Source organism: Triticum dicoccoides, chromosome 6B (assembly GCF_002162155.2).
Source record: "Triticum dicoccoides isolate Atlit2015 ecotype Zavitan chromosome 6B, WEW_v2.0, whole genome shotgun sequence".
NCBI classification, from domain to species: Eukaryota; Viridiplantae; Streptophyta; class Magnoliopsida; order Poales; family Poaceae; genus Triticum; species Triticum dicoccoides.
In genome coordinates this window covers 647,712,708-647,722,323 of record NC_041391.1, presented here as the reverse complement: position 1 = coordinate 647,722,323, position 9,616 = coordinate 647,712,708, and positions in this window count along the sequence as shown.

Below are 9,616 nucleotides of genomic sequence, written 5' to 3'. Positions count from 1 at the left end.
CAATACACACAATAGCCCAAACGGCGGGGTTATGTCCGAGAATATGCATTTTCATCTTATGCTTCCAACTAGCAAAATTTGTACCATCAAAGTAAGGACCTCTATGGTGATAATTTCCCTTGCTAGACGCCATACTCTCCTAGGTTGTGAAACCAAGGCTATGACCACCAAAAGCTATGGAAATCAAAGCAAATGGAGACCAAAGCTCTGATACCACTTGTAGGATCGGAAGTATGTCTAGAGGGGGGTGATTAGACTACTTGACCAATTAAAAACTTAACCTTTCCCAATTTTAGTCTTTGGCAGATTTTAGCTATCTTAGCACAAGTCAAGCAATCTTAACACAATTCAAGAAAGCATGCAAAGAGTATATGAGTAGCGGAAAGTAAAGCATGCAACTTGCAAGAATGTAAAGGGGAAGGGTTTGGAGAATTCAAACGCAATTGGAGACACGGATGTTTTTATCGTGGTTCGGATAGGTGGTGCTATCGTACATCCACGTTGATGGAGACTTCAACCCACGAAGGGTAATGGCTGCGCGGGTCCATGGAGGGCTCCACCCAAGAAGGGTCCACGAAGAAGCAACCTTGTCTATCCCACCATGGCCGTCGCCCACGAAGGACTTGCCTCACTAGCGGTAGATCTTCACTAAGTAGGCGATCTTCTTGCCCTTACAAACTCCTTGGTTCAACTCCACAATCTTGTCGGAGGCTCCCAAGTGACACCTAGCCAATCTAGGAGACACCACTCTCCAAGAAGTAACAAATGGTGTGTTGATGATGAACTCCTTGCTCTTGTGCTTCAAATGATAGTCTCCCCAACACTCAACTCTCTCTCACAGGATTTGGATTTGGTGGAAAGAAGATTTGAGTGGAAAGCAACTTGGGGAAGGCTAGAGATCAAGATTCATATGGTAGGAATGGAATATCTTGGCCTCAACACATGAGTAGGTGGTTCTCTCTCAGAAATGGTAAGTTGGAAGTGTAGGTTTGTTCTGATGGCTCTCTCCACGAATGAAGAGGAGGTGGAGGGGTATATATATAGCCTCCACACAAAATCTAACCGTTACACACAATTTACCAATCTCAGTGGGACCGAATCAACAAACTTGGTCAGACCGATATAGTAAACCTAGTGACCGTTAGGGTTTTCGGTGGGACCGACATGCAACTCGGTAGGACCGATATGGTTAGGGTTAGGGCATAACGTAATCTCGGTGAGACCGATTACACAAAATCGGTGAGACCGATTTTGGTAATAAGCTAACCAAAGAGTTGGTCAGGTAAACTCGGTGGGACCGGTTCGCTCATTTCGGTGGGACCGAAATGTTACGAAAAGGAAACAGAGAGTTTACATTGCAATCTCAGTGGAACTGATCGCTCATATTGGTGAGACCGAAACGTTACGAAGGGAAACAGAGAGATTACAATCCCATCTCGGTGAGACCGAGATCCCTATTGGTGAGACCGATTTGCCTAGGGTTTGTGGCAGTGGCTATGACATCTGAACTCGGTGGCTCCGGGTAGAAAGAATCGGTGGGGCCGAGTTTGACTTTTGGTTTGGGTCATATATGGATATGAGAAAGTAGTTGAGGGTTTTTGCGGCATATCACTAAGCACTGTGGAGCAAGAAACTCATTAAGCAACACCTCATCCCTCCTTGATAGTATTGGCTTTTCCTATAGACTCAATGTGATCTTGGATCACTAAAATATAAAATGTAGAGTCTTGAGCTTTTGAGCTTGAGCCAAACCTTTTATCCTTAGTATTTTGAGGGATCCACTTTCCTTATCCATGCCATGCCATTCATTGAGCTTTTCCTGAAATGTTCATCTTGGAATGATGTTAGCTCAATGAGTTATATGTTGTTAGGAATTACCAAAACCACCTAGGGATAGTTGCACTTTCACTAACCATAGTATGAAACTAATGGATCCAAATCAGCCCCTTACGAAGCAATGCATAAACTAGGGTTTAAGCTTCTATCACTCTAGCAACCCATCATCTACTTATTACTTCCCAATGCCTTCCTCTAGGCCCAAATAATGGTGAAGTGTCATGTAGTTGACGTTCACATAACACCACTAGAGGAGAGACAACATACATCTCATCAAAATATCGAACGAATACCAAATTCACATGACTACTAATAGCAAGACTTCACCCATGTCCTCAGGAACAAACATAACTACTCACAAAGCATATTCATGTTCATGATCCGAGGAGTATTAATATGCATTAAGGATCTGAACATATGATCTTCCACCAAGTAAAGCAATTAGCATCAACTACAAGGAGTAATCAACACTACTAGCAACCCACAGGTACCAATTTGTGGTTTTGATACAAGATTGGATACAAGAGATGAACAAGGGTTTTGAGAGGAGATGGTGCTAATGAAGATGTTGAGGGAGATTGATCCCCTCCCAATGAGAGGATCGTTGGTGATGACGATGGTGATGATTTCCCCCTCCCGGAGGGAAGTTTCCCCGGCAGAACAGCTTCGCCGGCGCCCTAGATTGGTTCCGCCAAGGTTCCGCCTCGTGGTGGCGGAGTTTCGTCCTGTAAGCTAGCCTCTGATTTTTTTCCAGGGTAAAAGCCTTCATATAGCAGAAGATGGGCACTGGAGGGCCACCAGGGGGCCCAGGAGACAGGGGCGCGCCCAGTAGGGGTGGGCGCGCCCCCCACCCTCCTGGCCAGGGTGTGGGCCCCCTCTGGTGTTTTCTTCGCTCAACAATTCTTATTAATTCCAAAAATAACTTCCGTGGAGTTTCAGGATTTTTGGAGCTATGCAGAATAGGTTTCCAATATTTTCTCCTTTTCCAGCCAGAATCCCAGCTGTCGGCATTCCCCCTCTTCATGGTAAACCTTGGAAAATATGAGAGAATAGACATAAGTATTGAGACATAATGTGTAATAATAGCCCATAATGCAATAAATATTGATATAAAAGCATAATGCAAAATGGACGTATCAGTGATGGGGGAGTATAAACTTTACCATTCTGTTTGGGAACCGCCTATAATGTTTGTAGCATGGAAGATATCGAGATCTCATAGTTCTCATGTTGACAGTGAAAGTATACCGCTCAAAACGTTATTCATCTCTATTTCAAAATCGAGCTCTGGCACCTCTACAAATCCCTGCTTCCCTCTACGAAGGGCCTATCTATTTACTTTTATGTTGAGTCATCACCCTCTTATTAAAAAGCACCTGCTGAAGAGCACCGTTGTCATTTGCATGCATTACTATTAGTTTATATTGGGTATGACTATGACTGGATCTCTTTTACCATGAATTACAATGTTTAGTCAGTCCTTGATCTTTAAAGGTGCTCTGCATTTATGTTTTTCGGTCTCAGAAAGGGCTAGCGAGATACCATCTTGTCATGTCATATTATGATTGTTTTGAGAAAGTGTTGACATCCGAGATTTATTATTATTGCTCGCTAGTTGATTATGCCATTGATATGAGTAAACATGAGACCTAAGTGTTATTGTGAATATGGTTAGTTCATAATCTTTGCTGAAAACTTGAATCCTGGCTTTACATATTTACAACAACAAGAGCAAACATAGTTTGTAAAAGTTTTTCTTTATCATTTTCAGTTTGTCAACTGAATTGCTTGAGGACAAGCAAAGGTTTAAGCTTGGGGGAGTTGATACGTCTCCGTCGTATCTACTTTTCCAAACACTTTTGCCCTTGTTTTGGACTCTAACTTGCATGATTTGAATGGAAATAACCCGGACTGACGTTGTTTTCAGCAGAACTATCATGGTGTTATTTTTGTGCAGAAATAAAAGGTCTCGGAATGACCTGAAAATCCATGGAGCAACTTTTCAGATTTAATAAAAAATACTAGCAAAAGAAATAGCATCAGGGGGCCCACACCTTGTCCACGAGGGTGGGGGGCGTGCCACTCCCCCTGGGCGCGCCCCCTGCCTCGTGGGCCCCATGGATGTCCACTGACCTCAACTCCAACTCCATATATTTGCTTTCACGGAGAAAAAATCAGAGAGAAAGTTTCATCGCGTTTTACGATAAGGAGCCGCCGCCAAGCCCTAATCTCTCTCGGGAGGGCTGATCTATAGTCTATTGGGGGCTCCGGAGAGGGGGATTCGTCGTTGTCGTCATCATCAACCATCCTCCATCACCAATTTCATGATGCTCATCGCTGTGCGTGAGTAATTCCATCGTAGGCTTGCTGGACGGTGATGGGTTGGATGAGATTTATCATGTAATCAAGTTAGTTTTGTTAGGGTTTAATCCCTAGTATCCACTATGTTCTGAGATTGATGTTGCTATGACTTTGATATGCTTAATGCTTGTCACTAGGGCCCGAGTGCCATGATTTCAGATATGAACCTATTATGTTTTCATGAATATATGTGAGTTCTTGATCCTATCTTGCAAGTCTATAGTCAACTATTATGTGTTATGATCCGACAACCCAGAAGTGACAATAATCGGGATACTTCTCGGTGATGATCGTAGTTTGAGGAGTTCATGTATTCACTCAGTGCTAATGCTTTGGTCCGGTACTCTATTAAAAGGGGGGCTTAATATCCTTAGTTTCCATTAGGACCCCGCTACCACGGGAGGGTAGGACAAAAGATGTCATGCAAGTTCTTTTCCATAAGCACCTATGACTATATTTGGAATACATGCCTACATTACATTGATGAGTTGGAGCTAGTTCTGTGTCACCCTATGTTATAACTATTACATGACGAATCGCATCCGACATAATTATCCATCACTGATCCAATGACTATGAGCTTTTCACATATTGTGCTTTGCTTATTTACTTTACCGTTGTTACTGTTACAATTACTACAAAACTGCTACAGTTACTTTTATCACTGTTACCATTACTTCCATACTACTTTACTACTAAATACTTTGCTGCAGATACTAAGTTATCCAGGTGTGGCTGAATTGACAACTCAACTACTAATACTTGAGAATATTCTTTGGCTCCCCTTGTGTCGAATCACTAAATTTGGGTTGAATACTCTACCCTCGAAAACTGTTGCGATCCCCTATACTTGTGGGTTATTAGGCAACACACGGACTGTTGTAACCACGGGCCTCTTGTGGGCCGTATGATCCATGGGCCTTCTACGGGTCGTAGGATCTATTGGTCTTCTATACGGGCCGTAGGATCCATGGGCCTTCTATAGGCCGTAGGATCCATGGGCCTTCTACGGGCCGTACGATCCATGGGCCTTCTACGGGCCATACGATCCATTGGTCTTCTACAGGCCATAGGATCCATGGGACTTCTAAGGGGCGTATAATCATTTCGCCACATCATGGGCCGTACTATTCGTGGACCATAACGGGCCGTTAATATGACGTATTTGATAACTCTATGAAAACAACCCAACGGGTTATTTTTGACATGAAAATGGCCCAACATATTAACGGGCCACAAACAGGCCGACTGTAACCACGGGCTGAATTTGGCCCACTAGCAGAAAATGACAGTAACGGGCCGTAAGTAACCGAATGCTGGAAGTGAGCCCAATAATAAATGGGCCCTGAGAAGTCCGAAAGATAACATGGGCTGGAAATGGCCCAATGGAATAATGAGTCGTTAATGGGTATAAAGTGATACATTATTCATTACGGGCCAGTTTCACCACAGGTCATTAATGGGCCAAGAGTTACAAAGGGCCTCATATGGGCCGAAAGACGTCATGGGCCATACATGGGTCGGAAGTTATAACGGGCTGGAATCATATTGGACGGCCCAGATGACGCTACTGGGCCTAATTCGGATAGGTCGTAACGGGCCCTGGGTTAGCGGGCTATAAATGGGCTATATGCGAACAGGCCGTTAATAGGCTTTCCGTGGGCCGGCCCGCCACCTTTTGACCAAGTCAAACGGGCCGGCCTTTTAACAAGAATGGGCCTCTGTTGGGCCGTGCAAAGTGTCGACGTATCATAGGCGCCTTCGGTCCAATGAGTGGATGACATCTATCCCAACGGTGAGCCGACACGTGTTTCTTCCAGCCAATGATGATTTTACATGTGGAAAATCCCCATTGGTCGGGGCTGTTAACGGGTTATCGGATCCAAAACCGGACCTGATAGCTTAACAGCGTTCCGTTACGGTGGATGCCACATGTTGGTCACCTTTGACGAAAGAACTTCTGTGACGCGCGATTTATCATCATGGAAGTGGACACTTCCGTGATGATAATTTTGGTAATGTCATGGAACACTTCTACGACAGCACATGTATGACTATCTTGATTCTGTCATAAAATCGTCATGGATGTACATGCATGACAGAAAATGTCACCTACTGTGACAAATACGTATCATCATGGAAGTGTATTTTTTTGTAGTGCACCCCACTGGTCTCTGCCCTTGATGCACAGACTACTCCTGTATCTCTTGATGCTCTCTATGGATAGATGGCGAACTTCGATCAAAGGGTCGAGTTGCTGCAAGGGACCAACTCCAGCTTCAATTCTTTGGCTAACATGGTTGTGCGAGGGCACAGACGTGGCCATGGAGCTCCTCGTGGTCGCGGCACAGGCCGTGGCAGCAGCAACACAAGGGGCGGTAGCAGCACCAGCAGCAGCAACAACGCCCATCCCTTCAACAACAACAACAACAACAACAGGGGTGGATGTACGGGCAACATCAACAACAACCGCCCCACTTGCCAGATCTGCGGCAAGTTAGGACATACGGCCATGGACTGCTGGTACCGCTTCACCGACAACTACCTTCCAGAAGAGAAGTCAGCAGGCACCGATAATTTGTCCTCCTATGGGGTGGCCACCAACTGGTACGCCGACAGTGGGGCGACCAACCACATCCCGGAGAGCTAGAGAAGCTCACCGTCCGCGATAACTACCGCGGAACTGATCAAATCCACACCGCTGATGGTTCAGGTATGGACATAACCCATTTTGGTTATTCAGTCATTAACACTCTTAATGATCAAATTCATCTCAGAAATATCTTGCATGTTCCCACCGCATCTAAAAATCTCCTTTCAGTGCAACAAGTTGCTGTTGACAATCATGCTTATCTTGTGTTTTGACCTACCTTTTTTGTGATTAATGACCAAACAACGGGGAGAATTCGCTATCAAGGAAGATGTAGGGGCAGCCTCTATCCATTGATTCCAAATAGGACGTCGAATAAACAAGCCTTTGGTGCCATGAAGCTATCTCCAACACGGTGGCACGATCGTCTTGGTCATCTGTCTTTTTCTATTGTTCAAAGTGTGCTTAGGAATAATAAGCTCCCTTGTCATGGAGAGCTAAATCTTGAGACTGTTTGTGATTCTTGCCAAAGAGCAAAGAGTCATCAGTTGCCTTATCAAGTGTCCACAAGTGTGTCTATTGTTCCTCTTGAATTAGTGTTTTCTGATGAATGGGGTGATGCTCCTATTTCTGTTGGTAAACACAAATATTATGTTAGTTTCATCGATGATTACAGTAAATTCACTTGGATCTACCTCATTAAAAATAAATCTAATGTTTTTGAGGTTTTTATAATTTCCAAGCACATGTTGAACGGAATTTGGCCGAAAAATTCTCGATGTCCAATCCAATTGGGGCGGTGAATACGAGAAACTAAACCCTTTCTTTCAAAATATCGGGATCTCACATCATGTCTCTTGTCCTCACACACATCAACCAAATGGGTCGGTAGAGAGAAAGCACCGTCAAATTGTCGAAGTCGGTCTCGCTCTCCTAGCAAATGCATCCATGCCACTAAAATTCTGGGATGAAGCCTTCTTAGCGCCACCTATCTTATTAATATTCTGCCAAGTAGTGTCATCAACTTCGACATTCCCTTTGAACGCCTATTTCACACCAAGCCTAATTATGCATCGCTTTGTGTCTTTGGTTGCGCATGTTGGCCTAACTTGCGCCCATACAACACTCGCAAATTATCCTTCTGCTCCAAGCAATGTGTTGTTTTAGGCTATAGTCCTCGTCACAAAGGAGTTAAATGGCTTGATGTCTCCACATGTCGCATTTATATTTCTCATGACGTTGTATTTGATGAGACTCTTTTTCCTTTTGCTCCGCTTCATCCCAATGCAGAAGCTCTTCTTAGGAAAGAAATCTACCTCCTACCAGAATCTCTCCAAAATTCGCCGTCCTTTGATCATGGGGGTGCTAATAACTATGATGATCAAAATATTGTTGGAAATATGCCCTAGAGGCAATAATAAAAGTATTATTATATTTCATTGTTCATGATAATTGTCTTTTATTCATGCTATAACTGTATTATCCGGAAATCGTAATACACGTGTGAATACATAGACCACAATATGTCCCTAGTGAGCCTCTAGTTGACTAGCTCGTTGTGATCAACACATAGTCATGGTTTCCTGGCTATGGACATTGGATGTCGTTGATAACGGGATCACATCATTAGGAGAATGATGTGATGGACAAGACCCAATCCTAAGCATAACACAAAGATTGTGTAGTTCGTTTGCTAGAGCTTTGCCAATGTCAAGTATCTCTTCCTTTGACCATGAGAGCGTGTAACTCCTGGATACCGTAGGAGTGCTTTGGGTGTATCAAACGTCACAACGTAACTGGGTGACTATAAAGGTGCACTACAGGTATCTCCGAAAGTATCTATTGTTTTATGCGGATCGAGACTGGGATTTGTCACTCCGTATGACGGAGAGGTATCTCTGGGCCCACTCGGTAATGCATCATCATAATGAGCTCAAGGTGACCAAGATGTTGGCCATGGGATCATGCATTACGGTACGAGTAAAGTGACTTGCCGGTAACGAGACTGAACAAGGTATTGGGATACCGATGATCGAGTCTCGGGCAAGTAACGTACCGATTGACAAAGGGAATTGTATACAGGGTTTGATCGAATCCTCGACATCGTGGTTCAATCGATGAAATCATCGAGGAGCATGTGGGAGCCAACATGGGTATCCAGACCCCGCTGTTGGTTATTGCCCGAGAGTGGTCTCGGTCATGTCTGCATGTCTCCCGAGCCCGTAGGGTCTACACACTTAAGGTTCGGTGACGCTAGGGTTGTTAGGAAGACTAGTATGTGACTACCGAATGTTGTTCGGAGGCCCGGATGAGATCCCGGACGTCACGAGGAGTTCTGGAATGGTCCGGAGGTAAATTTTTATATATGGGAAGTTGTTAAACGGGCACCGGAAAGTTTCGGGGTCATACCGGTATTGTACCGGGACCACCAGAAGGGTTCCGGGGGTCCACCGGAGGGGCCACCCCTCCTGGGGGGCCACTTGGGCTGCGTGGGGATAGCAGCCAGCCCCTAGTGGGCTTGGCGCGCCCCCCTTGGGCCCATGCGCCTAGGGTTGGGGGGGAAACCCTAAAGGGGGCGCACCCCCTTGCTTGGGGGGCAAGCCCCCCACCCCTTGGCCGCCGCCCCCCTAGGGTTTTCCCTAGAGGGCCGGCCCCCCTTGCCCTTTCCCCTATATATAGAGGGGTGAGGGGAGGGCTGTAACACACCACAAGCCAAGGTGCAGCCCTTCCCCTCCCCAACACCTCTCCTCCTCCGTACGTGCTTGGCGAAGCCCTGTCGGAATACTGCCGCATCAACTGCACCACACCGTCGTGCTGCCGTTGGAGCTT